We start from the raw sequence: 16,850 nt of genomic DNA on the forward strand, positions 1-16,850 counted from the left end.
TTTTATTGTCTGTTATAACCAGTCCTGAAGAATTTTGATCCCTAAATATAGGCAAATGAATAGCAGTTCTGAATTTAGAGGATAATTTTAGGACCCTGAATTTATGTGAATTTTCAGCTGAAAACTTAGGAGACTAAGGGCTTCATACACAAAAACACTATAAGTGATTAAAGTGTGAAAAACTGTTTATTGAAATTAAACCGCTGTTTATTGCGTGATATGTGATATTGCCAGGATACTAACCATCCCCTCTGTCAAAACAGCAAGACTAACACAAGTTAGAGAAAGAGCATTATCACTGGCAGGACCTATACTAATGAACACCATGCCACTTGAGATCAGATTACAAAGAGATCTCAAAACATTTAAAAAGAGTTTAAAAACCTGGCTTTTTAAACAAGCCTATCACAAACGGGCGGATTTTAAAAGCCCTGCTCGCGTAAATCCGCCTGGATTTATGCGAGCAGGGCCTTGTGCGCCGGCGCGCCTATTTTCCACAGGCCGCCGGCACGCGCAGAGCCCCGGGACGCGCGTAGGTCCCGGGGTATTTTGAAGGGGCATGTCGGGGGCGGGACCGGATGATGCGGCGTTTCGGGGGCGGGGCGCGGTGTTTCGGGGGGTGGGACCGGGGGCGTGGCACCGGCCCGGGGGCGTGGTCCAGGCCTCCGGACCAGCCCCCGGGTCGGAGACGGCGCGCGTAGATTTACGTCTGCTTCTCGCAGGCGTAAATCTAGGAACAAAGGTAAGGGGGGTTTAGATAGGGCCGGGGGGGGTTGGTTAGGTAGGGAAAGGGAGGGGGAGGGCGAAAGGAAGTTCCCTCCGAGGCCGTTCCGATTTCGGAGCGGCCTTGGAGGGAACGGAGGCAGGCTGCGCGGCTCGGCGCGCGCAGGCTGCCCAAAATCGGCAGCCTTGCGCGCGCCGATCCAGGATTTTAGAGGATACGTGCGGCTATGCGCATATCTTATAAAATCCAGTGTACTTTTGTTTGCGCCTGCTGCGCAAACAAAAGTACGCGATTGCGCTTTTAAAAAAAATCTACCCCACAGAGAATAGAAAATAGAAGGGAGCAGGCTGTAGAACACCCGCGCACAACACTTAACTCGAGATGTGCGCTTTCATTATTTTATCACACTGTTAACATAAAAGAAATATTCAATTTATAAACTTAAACCTGTAATCTAGAATGAAACCTGTATAAAAGGACATGATTTATCACTTTCACCAAATAATATTGATCACAAAATTATTTTACCGAATCTTTATGGCACCTATATAGAATGTATGTTCCAATACATTAACCAACCTTAATTTATGTGCCTTCCTGTAAACCGTTGTGATGGTATTTAACTTAACGATGGTATAAAAAAAGATTTTAAATAAATAAATTTAGGCCAAAAAGGCCACCTAGATATTAGCTGCTTTGCATGTATTTTTGCATGCATAACATTTTCAAATGCATGAAAGTAATCTTATGTAAATAAAATAATACAGCTGACTGAAGCTGCATTATTTCCCAGAGAGATAGCTACAGCTCAGAATAAGGTCAAATTTTTGAAAATGGTGTCAACCAGCCCAATCTAGAGGGATGCTCTGGGCCGCCACTAGACCACAAGGATATCTTCTTTTAAATAAGGGGGTTCCGAGGAGGGGGGAATCTGTGGTGTGAAGAGGGTGGGAGCCAGTGTGAGAGAGAGGAGAAAGTTGCAAGCAAACCATCCCTTCTCCTGCTAATTCAAAACAATCTCAGGGCACCTGGATATCAAACGTTACCAGGTATGCAGAGCAAAAAATGTTTTGTATCCTTATTATTTTTCATTACTGGGTTTTTGTGTCTGCTATTTTGAAATATGTTATTGGTATCTAGAAAATGTTTATATGAGTTTTTTTAATTATTGGATATTCCATTCATCAGCTGTTTTGAAATAATCTGTTATTTTTATTAGTATGGTTTTACTGCTAGTGATTTTAGATTTCTTTTACAAGGATGGGTGATGTTTCTTTTTTTTCCTTTGTTGCACTGCATACAGAGACTTTGACTTATTGCGGTTTCCAATTCAGTTTTTGTCTACATGCTTCTAGTTATGCATTTTGGTCTCTTTATTCTTTGTCAGCACCTGTGATTCAGGTGAGGATTTCTGCTGGCGTGTAGTTTCTGTGTAGGGCTTTATAGCAGCCTGACTTGGTCCGTTTTCCTAATAGGAGATGTATTGGTGTCTTAAGGCCTGGTGTAATATTTTCAGTGTTGCCTTTTCTTAGGTAAGGTGGTTACTGTTTGAGTGGTGGAAATTGGTGCTGTTTTGGTGTGGGATGTTTACTATTTATTAGAGATGTGCTTTGTTTTTGGCCCACCGCAGGAAATTTCGTAGTTCCCGCGGTTCGGCCCTTTTAAATTCGGGGGGTGGGGGGGGGGAGGACACCAAAATTTCGGATTAGTGCACACTTAACATTTTTACATTAGCGTGCACTAACGGGGAGTTAGTGCGCACTAACCCTGAAAACAAATTTTTCCCGAAATTTCGGGAAAAACTCGTTCGGGTTTCGAGTACATCCCTACTATTTATGCAATTTCTGTTCAGACAGAATACATATCTTTTCCTTGTGTCATTCTTAACAATAAAAATAATACTGGACCTTTATTTTCTATTTCCGCCGTGAATTGTAATGAGCCGTGTGTCACACATGTGAGCGTGGACTGTCAGGTGTGTCACAATGGGAAAAAGGTTGAGAACCTCTGCCATAGAGACTACTTTTCTAGCTCATTTGTGATTGTTCAAGCTTGTAAGGTGTGGAAAACAATGTAGCTTTATAATTCCCTTATGTGACCATCCTGAGTTTTGTACAATCTCAATCTATGGGAGAGACTGAAAAAAGGAATGGCATTTGTACAGGATACTGAAATATATTTCCTTGTGAGTGTCCTTTTGCCGGTTGCTGGTGGAAGCAGTGAAGAGTTTCCTGTAGAATTTTACATCATGGGAAAAGGTCATCTGCATCAGAGGACATGCTGCCTTTCGAAATGCAAGGTCCTTAAATCTGGCATCTACAAATTGTAGCTCATTTCTTCCCGGATCCAGACATTACTGCAGAATGCTCGTTAGCAGAGCAGTTTCATGAATAAGAACTGATCTGCTTTACAGCAGTTGATGAGTACTGCTTGCTACTGCAATATGTGGAGGCTTCAGTGAGGGCAAGAGAAATTACAAAACTGGTAAATGAGAGAAGAGGAAAGGACAGTGAAGAAATAAAGAGCAAAATATATTTGAAGGAAAACTACAAGGCATGGTGATGGAGCAAAAAGAAAGAAAGCAGGAAGAGCATGAAGAATAGACTGAGAGGAAAAATAAGGCAGGACAGCTGAAATGAGTAGAGCAAGTGTTTTCTGATCTGTATTCATCAACTCTGTACAATGTCATTGCTGTCTAATGCATGAATATGTATGTTCTTAAAATGGGCAAAAAATGGTAATATAAACGATTGGGATGACATGGCAGTGAGATTGAGAGGAGCTGATGCTGCTGTTTATTACAGTGAGCAGAAATTCTTAGATACTTTTAATTAAGTTGATAAAATAATTGTAGGCATGCTGCTAATTTCTTAGGCAGGGATATTTCTCATGTCTGTTTAGTGAATTCACAGAGCATTTTGGCATTTTTTTAAAATATGCTTTCCTCCCCTACTTCCTCAGGTACTAATTTATTCAGAATCTAAACTATATGTTTTTCAATGTATAAAGGTTAGTGTGCTCGCTAAGTTTATTTAACATGTACAAATATTAGCGTGCTATACAGCATGGAGTGAATTTTAAAAGCATTGCTCATGTCAAAAGGCCCACATACACGAATATCTGGGCAGTGCATGAGCAATGCATAGTTTCAAAGCTGCAAATAGGGACGGTAACTTTCAAACAGGTGTACGGGCACACGATGTGCACGCTTGCATCAGCCTACTCCCAGGCACGCGGCTATTTTATAACTTGCGCACGTATTATAAAATAGCCTGGCCGTGCATACATGTGCACACATATGCGCAGTAGATGTATTTTAAATCATACTCGTGCAGTTGTGTACGTGATTTAAAATTCCTATGGATGTGCACTTCCACGCCCATATACGTGTGTCTATGGATACCAGTGTGCTCGTTTTAAAGTTACCATCCCTGAATCCAGCAATCAGAAGAGCTAGACCTTTGAATTTAAAAACTAGCAGTCTCTGAGTCCCTAAATTTAGGACCCTTAAATTACAAGGCATCTTAAAAATAGGCTGGCCCAGGGCAGGGGAATGAAGTTAGATACTTGATACTGATTTCCAGTGCTGGCCCCTAAATTTAGGGAATCAGTACCTCTTCTAAGTTGAACCCCTTAATTAGGAGCCTTATTTAGGTACCTATATTCAGCTATTTAAGGTGCCTTATTTAGGAAATTAAACATTGGAATATAAGTGCTTAAATAAGGCTTCTAATTAAGGTGCCTTAAATCAGTCACTAAACCCTCTTTGAATATTGGGCTATAAACTGAGTTTAGAAGATGCTAGCGGGTATACTAAAGAATTAGTGCCAACCTACATTTAATGAAGGAATACCATATGCAAACTGGGTTTTAGCAGGCTCACTGGAAATAACATCATATGCTATCCTCTCTAAGGCCTATAATTTAACACCTGCCTCACATTAACTGTTAACCTTTTGCTGTGCACATTATTGAAAGAATTGTAGTGCCAGCAAACACTTTGGTTGAATTATGAATGGTGTAACACTCCACAATCTAGAAGACACAAGGCTTTTACTGCCTTACATAATTCCATAAAGTTATATAGAATGACACAGTTCTATTGATCAATGCTGTTATGATGCTATTATGGATGTGTTAATCTGGCCAAAGACCATTGCAGGTGTTCTGAGGTTTGAACAGCAGTCTAGGCAATGAGGACTTAGTTGAGATCAATAATTCCTTTTGTTTGACTCTAGAGCTCTTTGTGGAGAGCTTTTAGTTTTTTAAAGGATGGTGTCATTCTGCTGTTTCATTCTACTTCAAACAGGACTGCCAGCACCTTGGGGAGGGAGGGGGCTTCAACCATATGCTGTTCTTTTGAGGGTACCCCCCCTAATTCTTTGTTTTTGTGTGGATCCTTTTGTATCTTCAAGGTGCCCACACAGGGCACCACTGGGGATAGGGTCAGGACTAGTCCCAACAACCATAGAGGAGGAGTATGATCCCATGCCATGCCCTCCAGAGTCAGGGCTGGCATATTTCCCTCCTTGTCATCAGTAGGATAGATATGGTGGATCTGTCATGTATTGAGAGTTACAAATGGATGAGACATCACTGCTGCAAAGGAAGAAGTTATGGAAGATGTAGAATACAGGACAGGAGACAGATGGAGAAGGAGAGACTGTAGTGACAACAGCATTCACTTGTCCTTTTGAAAAAATGATTCCATTTATTTAGACATTGCAAATGAATTTCCAAGCACAAGGATAACAGAGGACTACATTTTTTTAACTTATATAAGGCACAATGGTGACACATTTTCAAATAAAGACCTTGCCACAGATTCTTATCCATTACTAAGATTGTGCAGAAAAATTCCACTGCATTTGTTCTATGTCTTGCATGTCCTCAAAGAGTCGGTTGTAGCACGTCAGTAGTACCGTAAGTCCCTCACAGAAGCCATCATGGAGAAATGGAGCACCAATGAGAAAGCAGCTTCCTTCCACCAAACATTGGATGCCTCTTTCCATCCTTTCTACTTCTGGTCTATAGCCCTCGGACATGGGCCTCCTGCATGATGGAGGGGAAGGGGTGGGAGAAGATTTGGTGGATGGGAACATGCGGTTGGTGTTAGATGACTGAAAACTGGTTACTAGTATATAGTGATGCATATTGCAGTTGGTAGTCTAGCCAAAGACCAAAATAGGCGTTCTGAGGCTTGAACCTGAACAGCAATCTGGGCCTCAAAAGCTGCCTTTGAGCTCATGAATTCTTGTGGTTTGAATGTGCAGCTCTGTGATGACCTCAGAGGTCGAAGTAAAGACAATAATTCAGCCATTGCTGGCCCAGCACTACAGGGTTCTTGTAGAGAGATGATGGTCAAATTGATAGTGCACTTCTGAGTCAGGATGGGCAGATTTTCATCCTGGTTTGCTTCCTCCATATTGCTTTCTCCCATCAACCACGTTGTCTCATGCTTTTCTTTTAAGGCTCTTACTGACACAGAAGACAGATGGACTGAAACACTCACATCTGTTTAGACTTCTCTTAGAACTCTGTTCTCCCTGTTAATTTTCCTGCTGGGATAAGGTAGATCTCCTAATTCTTCCTTGAATGTTGACAAGAAACTCTGTGCCGGGCTTGCTTTTATACATTTTTAAAGCATGGAGATGAAGCCATGGGGGAAAAAAGGACTAAACATATTGGGGTAGATTTTCAAACCGCGCGATTTGGCGTACTTTTGCTGGCGCATCAGGCGCAAGCAAAAGTACGCGGGATTTTAGTAGATATGCGCGTAGCTGCTAAAATCCTGGATCGGCGCGCGCAAGGCTATCAATTCCGTATAGCCGGCGCGCGCCGAGCCGTGCAGCCTACCCCCGTTCCCTCCGAGGCCGCTCCGAAATCGGAGCGGCCTCGGAGGGAACTTTCTTTTGCCCTCCCCTCACCTTCCCCTCCCTAACCCACTCGCCCGGCCCTGTCTAAACCCCCCCCTTACCTTTGTCAGGGGATTTACGCCTCCCGGAGGGAGACGTAAATCCCCGCGCGCCAGCGGGCCGCTAGCGCGCCGGGACGCGACCTGGGGGCGGGTCCGGAGGGCGCGGCCACGCCCCCGGGCCCGCCCCCGGAACGCTCCCGACACGCCCCGAAAACGCCGCGCAGTTCGGGCCCGCCCCCAACACGCCCCCCTCAGAAAACCCCGGGACTTACGCGAGTCCTGGGGCTCTGCGCGCGCCGGTAGGCCTATGTAAAATAGGCTCACCGGTGCGCAGGGCCCTGCTCGCCTAAATCCGCCCGGATTTGGGCGGATTTAGGCGAGCAGGGCTCTTAAATTCCGCCCCATTGAGCGTCATATCCAGTAGGCCAAGTAGTGGGCAAGTTATCTGGCTAAAGTTAGTTGGATAATTTGTCGTGTATATTCAGCAGGAGAAACACCCTGCCATAAATACTTGCTTAAGGTTATCCGGCTATGTTTGAATACAGCCGTTTAAGTTTTTAAGTAATGTTGTGTGAGTGGACAACTTGCTACTTACTCAGATATATTTAAAGATATGAGTAGTTTACGCTTCCAGCTCTGTTCCTGATTGATGCAGCACTGGATTGCTGGCAGGATTATTTTTTTAATATGGGGGGGAGGGGGAAGAACCTGGGACCTCACTCTTTCAATGTATACACACTATATTGTGTAGTTGCCATACACTGTTTTGCAATCAGATGGAAAATATGCTGAAATACTATACTTCTTTGGGTTAACATTCCAGCTCCTACTGTGTACATACTGTGAGGCTTGTTAGCCTCATAACTTTACTGTGGCTACTGATGAGGAGCAAGTCTGCAGATCTTGCATTTTTGGGCTTACAGGACAAGTTAGGAGTCCAGGTCAATTGGGGGTCATGCAGTTTAAGGAACTGGAGGGGTCTGAATGGCCTTGAGATTGACTAGGCAAAATGGTGAATTAATTTGAAAAACTCGGGATGTCCCTCGCACAAGCATGTTGTAAAATCTGCTTACATGCACATGTTAAAGCAGGCAAAGCCCTATGGAATATATGTGAAGTAGCTTTGCTTGGGTAACCTCTTAAAATTAGGCACATAATTTCACACGGCAGGTGTATTTTAAATCATATGCACGCAAGTGCGCACATGATTTAAAATTCAAGCATATCTCTGTTCGTGCACCGATATTCTCCCTCTCCCCCATGTGGTGATATCGCCATATCAAAAAAACATACCAAGTTCCAAACGATTATTGTTGCTAATCGTTCTCTTTCCTCTCCACTCTCCATTTTTAGACCCCTGTGGATTCTGAAGATGAGAGTGCTTGAGATGGAGATTGTCTTTCAGCATCACCTTTGATTAAGTATTTGATGATGAAGATGGTTGTTGAAAAAACAAACGTTAATATAAAATTTTTGGAGGCTGACCCACTGGCTCTTGCAGAAGGTCCCCATTTGAATCCCTGAGTTGGGTCTCTTGTTTACTAGATTGGTTGAGGATAATGTAGAGGCAGGGTTGATGGTCCCTGAGGAGAAAAGAGTAATGATCATCAATTAAGGGTGATAACCTTGAGGCTGGATTCTGGGCCCATGATTACAAGATTCCAGAGGGAGCCTTGATTCATGACTCCCAGTTGGACTGCACTGCAGTGATCAACATGTGGGCTCATTGGGGAAGGGATAGTGAGTTATAAAATAGGGGAAAAATTCCCCAGGTAGATGCAGATGAAGGCTTATGTTGCCAAGAACTCAGTTTCCAATTGAACTGGAGTCTGAAAGGAGCAGGAGGAACCTGTTGGCAAAAAAAAAACAAACCCTTTCCATAACATTACTGTGACCAACTTAAAATACCTTTCCGTTTTCATTGTGCAATCAACTGCAAGGTTGCATGTTTTAGAGGATGATAATACCGCACACATGTGACTTGCTTAATTATAGTCTTTATCATTAGCTAGGTATTAACATTAAATTGGAGTTTCATTCCCAGGGATTCATTTTCTGTAAACATCTACAACTGCCATTGTGTATAATTCTACATTGCTTGTCCCATAAATATTCTCCATTCTAGATGACAGCTTGTCTACATTACATTTCAGCTAAGGTGTATTAAAGAAAAATGAGAGGCCTTTAATGTCTGTTAGTCACGATTTGAGCAAGTGGAGTCAAAAGTATTAGACAGTGTGTCTGGCCTCTCCTGTCTGGCATGTGCACCAGAGGCAGATCATTTGAGCTGTGATCACTGAAGGTTAATGAGTGTGGCTACTGGCAGTATTAAAACATACATAAGATGGTTTTGAGTTCAAGTATGATTTTCTTTTAATTTAAGGAAAAATACTTTAAAATCAACTTTTTAAAACAAACTTTTCTGTAGCTGTATAATTTTCATTTCCGATTCCATGTGTGTGTAGATACATGTTCCCATAAAAAGCTTGTCTCTGAATCCGTACATCTCTCTTTCTCTCTGCAAATATATATATATATATAATCTCCCTCTCCATACATATACACACAAACGCAGAGAGAGAGATGTATATATGCAATCATTGTATCGGGACATCTGTGTATGTACATATATGAATATATACTGTATATATATTGTCAAATGTACACATACACATTATGGAGAGAGTTGCATATGATCCGTGTTTTCTGAATGTGTGCCTGGCCTATTGGATTGTATTAGAATTTTCCTCTGCAGAAAACCTGCCCTGAGCAGATAAAACTGCTACTATAGTTCTCATTTACAAATAATACATCAGCAATTATATATATCTCTCCCTGGCTGGTTATTCCGGATAGTGTTTTCAGAGGCCATATCTCAAATCACACTTCCCTATTATCCAGGATTCCTTGAGAAGGGGGAAGCTAAGCCTTCTAGGCCCTTTTTGCATTTGTAATTACTTAGATCCCCAGAATACAGTTTGTGTATACAGCAGTGATAATTACCTACTCAGTTCATTAAACAACAAAAAGCACATTGGAAGCTGTGATGGTTTCCAACAATACCTTTACTGAATTGTGTAACGATGACATGGTCTTTACAGGTGCATCTTCGTGTAGAGATGTTACAATCAAGGTTTTGAAATAAATTTGTGACCTCTTTAGTACTTTAATTTTATTAGGAGATGTAAAGGCCAGTTTTATGAAAGTCCAAATTTATGAATGTAGAATTCTTTTGCCTTCCTGATGGATTAGAGTCATTGTTGAATTTCTCTTCCATGTTTATGTTAAGTCAATTAATTTAGCTTAATTTATGTACAAAATCTCATCCCCTACCCCTCCATGCAGTATTCTTCTCTGAACTCATGTTCTCCTCAGATTGATAATTGTTACTTCTATTCTCCCACCATCACATAGATGTACCTGGTCCCTTTTGGGGATCTATCCAAACTCCTTTCTCCCCTCTTCTTTCTTCTCTGGATGGCTACGTCATTCCTCCTCATGGATGCTGACCACACCAGGTACCTTCCTAGTTAAGGGACCCCCTCTCCCTTTTGTGTGTCAAAATTAAGGGCTGAGCCTCTTGTTAATGGGAACCCAAAAGAAAAAAAAGTAAAACAAAAGTCCTTTTACAGAAAAAGAGGGGAAACACATGAGTCCAGAAGGATGGAAAAACTCCTAGCTCACCAAAGAAAATGTTTTTGAAAGTGGTTCTTCAAAATAAAGGAAAGCTCTCCGACTCTACGTTCTTACTCGGAGGCCTTTCCCTTTAAAACAGTTAAAATGGTGAAAACTATAGCAGTGGTTCCCAACCTTTTCAAGCCCAAGGAATGCCTACATTAACAAATATATCGTGTGGCACACCAGCTTCCACAGGGCAGGCAGTGCAGCCATGAAGAGGACCCATATGGCCAAAAAAAGAGCTCAGGGAACATTGAAAGCTCCAACAGTTTGCCTTCCAAATTTTAAAGCAAAGGGTGAAAGGGGGCAGAGGTATACAAACTCGTCACAATGGACCAAATCCTTCTACATAGAAGTAGGAAAGAAAGAAGATGCTGATGTGGTTTAGGCACTTGTTTCAACTAATTACTTTGGCTGCTGCATTTGGCAGCCAAAGCTCCTCCATTGCTGCTCACCACTCAGAGTGAGTCACATCCACTGCTCAGTGCATATTGTCCCTGTCTCACTCAGCCTGGGGATTAGACAGAGGCTGGAAGGAATCAAAGGAGGAAGATGAGGAGATGCTATGTGTAGTGTGAATGTGCTGCACATAGTGCCCTGCATGCTGTCCGTAAATTACCATAATCCGGGGCTCAAGCTGTAGCTAGGAAGGTGTGCATGACTACAATGTTCTCAGAAAGGAGCACCACTGCTGGTGTCTTTTACTGCTGAGAGGTGCTGAGAACCGAGTCCAGGTGCTGGCCTAGATTCGAGCATCAGGCAGTGGTGAATTTCCATGGCATCCCTGATCAGGTTTGAAGGCACACTGGTTAGGAAACACTGAATCCCAGCATGTTGCCCCTAAGAAGGGTTTGAGCATTTATATCAGAGGGGTCCACCATGCGCACTCTCCCACATTATTCTTTTCTTTCCTCCCCACAAAAGAATTGGTTTAATCTTGACCTGGTAGAGAACCAAGGGGTCTCCACATACAGTTAAGATTTGTTAAATATTTTGGTCAAGTTGATACAGTATTAATATTGCTTCTTAAATTAATCTTAGAAAAAGAATTACTTGGAGAAGAGACGGCTGAGGGGGGGATATGATAGAGGTCTTTAAGATCATGAGAGGTCTTGAACAAGTAGATGTAAATCAGTTATTACACTTTTGAATAATAGGACAAGAGGGCATTCCAAGAAGTTAGCAAGTAGCACATTTAAGACTAATCGGAGAAAATTCTTTTTCACTCAATGCACAATAAAGCTCTGGAATTTGTTGCCAGAGGATGTGGTTAGTGCAGTTAGTGTAGCTGGGTTCAAAAAAGGTTTGGATGGGTTCTTGGAGGAGAAGTCCATTAACGGCTATTAATTAAGTTTGCTTATGGAATAGCCACTGCTATTAATTACATCAGTAGCATGGGATCTTCTTACTGTTTGGGTAATTGCCAGGTTCTTATGGCCTGGTTTGGCCTCTGTTGGAAACAGGATACTGGGCTTGGTCTGACCCAGAATGGCAGTTTCTTATGTTCTTATGAAAGAAAGAAATCAATTATCAAATACTTGGAAATGTGTTGATACAACAGAAATATTTCTGTGAACATGCATTCAGTGTTTTCCTTGGGGGACATAGGGGTCCAGCACATGTTTAGTTAAAGCCAGACAGGGAGAAAAAAAATCCGTTTTCAGAGATGGTTTAGTGGGGTTATTAGGGGTAGAGTGCAGTGGCAGGTTGTGAAGGAAGCTTATCTGAAAGCTTGAAAATCTCTGCTTTCTCCTCTATTAATTTGAACATTTTAAGGGAGGATAATTTTAAAAGCCACTTCTGTGGTAAAATACAGTGCTTTATCTGCAGACAGGACCTTTTTAGAAAATTGCCCATCCTATGTGCGAGTAACCTTTTAAGCTTGTGTATATACACATGAGTTTACCCTCCATGAGCAGAGGTATGTATTCTAGGGATGTGAATCGTTTTTTAACGATTAAAATTATCGTCCGATAATTTTAATATCGTCTTAAATCGTTATAGAACACGATACAATAGAAATTCTAACGATTTATCGTTAAAAATCGTTAAATCGTGTTAGTGCGCACTAACTCCGAGTTAGTGCGCACTAACTCGAGTTAGTGCGCACTAACTGAAAATGATACAAATTGACACTTTCCAGGTCAGTAAAGGTCAGTTAGGAATGAATATGTGTTCCTATTGGCTGGCTGCCCTCTTATCTATTGATGTTAACCAGGTTCCCACTGAGGTGATGGTTGGGGGGATGGGAAATGAAAACTGTTGGTAGTTGACAAAAAAAGTAATGTGATCAGTCAATATGACTAGAACCTGTGCCCTATTCCTGATACCAGGGGTGTTGTGATCTTCCGGCACTCAGTGCCCTATCCCTGATACCAGTCTGAGACAGCTCCCTCCCTGCATTACTAGTGAGAGGCTGGCTTCACAGACAGGGGGGAGCTGCCTGACCCTCACTCCTGACTTCCCCCATGTCCCAGCTAGTGAATGGTGTGTGGGTGAGGGGGGGGGGGAGGATGGTGAAGTCTGAGACAGCTCCCTCCCTGCATTACTAGTGAGAGGCTGGCTTCACAGACAGGGGGGAGCTGCCTGACCCTCACTCCTGACTTCCCCCATGTCCCAGCTAGTGAATGGTGTGTGGGTGAGGGGGGGGGGGGGGAGGATGGTGAAGTCTGAGACAGCTCCCTCCCTGCATTACTAGTGAGAGGCTGGCTTCACAGACAGGGGGGAGCTGCCTGACCCTCACTCCTGCCTTCCCCCATGTCCCAGCTAGTGAATGGTGTGTGGGTGAGGGTGGGGGGGGGAGGATGGTGAAGTCTGAGACAGCTCCCTCCCTGCATTACTAGTGAGAGGCTGGCTTCACAGACAGGGAGGAGCTGCCTGACCCTCACTCCTCCGGGGTATTGTGATCTTCCTGCACACAGTGCCCTATCCCTGATACCAGGGGTGTTGTGATCTTCCTGCATGCAGTGCCCTATCCCTATTAATACCAGGAGTGTTGTGATCTTCCTGCACGCAGTGCCCTATCCCTAATACCAGGGGTGTTGTGATCTTCCTGCACACAGTGCCCTATTCCTGATACCAGGAGTGTTGTGATCTTCCTGCATGCAGTGCCCTATCCCTGATACCGGGATGTGTGCAAGAAGATCCCAACACCCCCGGTATCAGGAATAGGGCACTGTGTGCAGGAAGATCACAACACCCCTGGTATTAGGGATAGGGCACTGTGTGCAGGAAGATCACAACACTCCTGGTATTAATAGGGATAGGGCACTGTGTACATGAAGATCACAACACCCCTGGTGTCAGGGATAGGGCACTTTGTGCAGGAAGATCACAACAACCCTGGTGCCAGGGTTAGGGCACTGTGTGCAGGAAGATCACAACACTCCTGGTATTAATAGGGATAGGGCACTGTGTGCAGGAAGATCACAACACTCCTGGTATTAATAGGGATAGGGCACTGTGTGCAGGAAGATCACAACACTCCTGGTATTAAAAGGGATAGGGCACTGTGTGCAGGAAGATCACAACACTCCTGGTATTAATAGGGATAGGGCACTGTGTGCAGGAAGATCACAACACCCCTGTTGCCAGGGTTAGGGCACTGTGTGCAGGAAGATCACAACACTCCTGGTATTAATAGGGATAGGGCACTGTGTGCAGGAAGATCACAACACTCCTGGTATTAATAGGGATAGGGCACTGTGTGCAGGAAGATCACAACACCCCTGGTGCCAGGGTTAGGGCACTGTGTGCAGGAAGATCACAACACTCCTGGTATTAATAGGGATAGGGCACTGTGTGCAGGAAGATCACAATACCCCTGGTATCAGGGTTAGGGCACAAGTTCTAGTCACATTGACTGATCACATTACCGTATTTTTCGCTCCATAAGACGCACCTGACCATAAGACGCACCTAGGATTCAGAGGGGGAAAATAAAAAAAAAAAATTGTGCTAAACCGGCTCTGCGTCTGGGCGTCTTATGGAGCAAATTAGGGGAGTGCATAGCTTTTTTTTTTCTCCCCATTTTGTTTTCGGGTCTGGGGAGGGCCATTTCGGTCCACTCCCCAGATCAGAAAACTTTTCTTTCTCTGGGAACCCCTCCCCCCAAAAAAAACCCCCCATCCCAACCCTTTAAATTAACAACCCCCACCCCCCTGACCCCCAAAGACCTGCCGACTTAATTTACTACAACCCCCCACCCTCCTGACTCCCCCAAGACCTGCCGACTTAATTTCCTGCAACCCCCCACCCTTCTGACCCCCCCCAAGACCTGCCGACTTAATTTCCTGCAACCCCCCACCCTCCTGACCCCCCCAAGACCTGCCAAACGTCCCTGGTGGTCCAGCGGGGGTCCAGGAGCGGTCCGGGAACGATCTCCTGGGCGTGGGCCGTCGGCGCCATTTTGTTTACTGGCAGCCGATGGCCCTATGCCCTCACTATGTCACTGAGACCGACCGCTGCTATTGGTCGGTCTCAGTGACATTGTGAGGGCATAGGGCTGTCGGCTGCCAGTAAACAAAATGGCGCCGACGGCCCTATGCCCTCACTATGTCACTGAGACCGACCGCTGCTATTGGTCGGTCTCAGTGACATAGTGAGGGCATAGGGCCGTCGGCTGCCAGTAAACAAAATGGCGCCGACGGCCCTATGCCCTCACTATGTCACTGAGACCGACCGCTGCTATTGGTCGGTCTCAGTGACATTGTGAGGGCATAGGGCTGTCGGCTGCCAGTAAACAAAATGGCGCCGACGGCCCTATGCCCTCACTATGTCACTGAGACCGACCGCTGCTATTGGTCGGTCTCAGTGACATAGTGAGGGCATAGGGCCGTCGGCTGCCAGTAAACAAAATGGCGCCGACGGCCCTATGCCCTCACTATGTCACTGAGACCGACCGCTGCTATTGGTCGGTCTCAGTGACATAGTGAGGGCAAAGGACCGTCGGCTGCCAGTAAACAAAATGGCGCCGACGGCCCTTTGCCCTCACTATGTCACTGAGACCGACCAATAGCAGCGGTCGGTCTCAGTGACATAGTGAGGGCATAGGGCCGTCGGCGCCATTTTGTTTACTGGCAGCCGACGGCCCACGACCAGGAGATCGTTCCCGGACCGCTCCTGGACCCCCGCTGGACCACCAGGGACGTTTGGCAGGTCTTGGGGGAGTCGGGGGGGGAGGGGGTTTGTTAGATTTTTGTTTGTTTTTTTTTTTATATTCGCTCCATAAGACGCACATACATTTTCCCCCCACCTTTGGGGGAAAAAAAGTGCGTCTTATGGAGCGAAAAATACGGTACTTGTTTTGTCAAGCTACCAACTGTTTCCATTTCCCATCCCCCATATACTGTCAGTGGGAAGCTTGGTAACATGAATAAATAAGAGGGCAGCCAATAGGAATACATATTCATTCCTAAACTGACCTTAACTGACCTGAAAAGTGTCAAATTGTATCATTTTCAGTTAGTGCGCACTAACTCCCAGTTAGTGCGCACTAACTCCCGTTAGTTAGTGCCCTATCCCTTGCCCTGCCACACGATTTCTATCGTTAAGACGATATGGAAAACGATTCACATCTCTAATGTATTCTTAGGGTGGGGTTTGTACTTACATTTTGGAATTTTTAAAAGTATGCATGTATTTCTCTGCAAGAAAACTACCCGCACTAATTAGGAGGTGTAAATGTGTTCAGATAGCTTTCCTGGAGTAATTTTCAAAGCAGGCTTGTGTGAGTTCACTTGGAACATTGGGGTAAATTCAACAGGAATTGTCTTTGCAGCAGTGCAGGCTGTTTAGGAATGCTTCCCATAGCATCCACCTTAATATATTCTCTGAGAACAGACGTTTTATGGAGAACATCCATACAACCTCCCTGTTAGTTTGCAGTATTAGTTGTAGAAGAGAGCAGAACTGTCATCCCATTCCACCAGAGCACTTAGCATAAAATGCTGCACCATTATACTGTTTCCAATAAAAAGGCCTCTCCAAATAAAAATTGCTGAAGCAATATTAGGAAGCAGCAGCAGAGAGATTAAATCTTTGTAACAAAATATGTGTAAGTTAAAAGAAATGTTACACAGCTAAGATGACCAAGATAATGAATTAATGCTGCTGTTTATAAAGGTGTATTAGATGTTAATGTAAAAAATGTGTTATTAGTGAATAGATCCCATTAGAAATAGATGCTGTGGTAAATAGCACACTTTTTCATGTTAATGTGTAACATCTATCAAATTTTATGAATGTTTTATTTTCTTGTAAACTGTTGTGATTGTATTTTATATAGAATGACTGTATCTAAATAAAATAGATTTATTTATGTGAATAAGGTTGTTTATGCGAATATTAAAGGCGAAATTTTCAAAGGCCTGCACGCATGAAAACCGGGGTTTACGCGCATGGCTGGGCCTTGCGCATGCAGTGCACATTTTATAACTGGCCCGGCCATGCGTGTAAACCCTGGTATGTGTACAAGTGCCCGGGCATGGTCTGGGTGGGGCGTGTCAGAGGCCAGCAGGACAGCGGCCATTA

At 44.1% G+C, this 16,850-nt stretch overlaps 1 protein-coding gene across 1 annotated transcript in view; it reads left to right on the forward strand.

Moving 5' to 3' along the window:
- The window catches only part of OXCT1 (3-oxoacid CoA-transferase 1), a 570,108-nt gene that overhangs the window by 174,779 nt on the left and 378,479 nt on the right, over nucleotides 1-16,850 (forward strand). The gene's annotated exons all lie outside the window — the stretch shown is intronic.

This window comes from Rhinatrema bivittatum, chromosome 1 (genome assembly GCF_901001135.1).
Source record: "Rhinatrema bivittatum chromosome 1, aRhiBiv1.1, whole genome shotgun sequence".
NCBI classification, from domain to species: Eukaryota; Metazoa; Chordata; class Amphibia; order Gymnophiona; family Rhinatrematidae; genus Rhinatrema; species Rhinatrema bivittatum.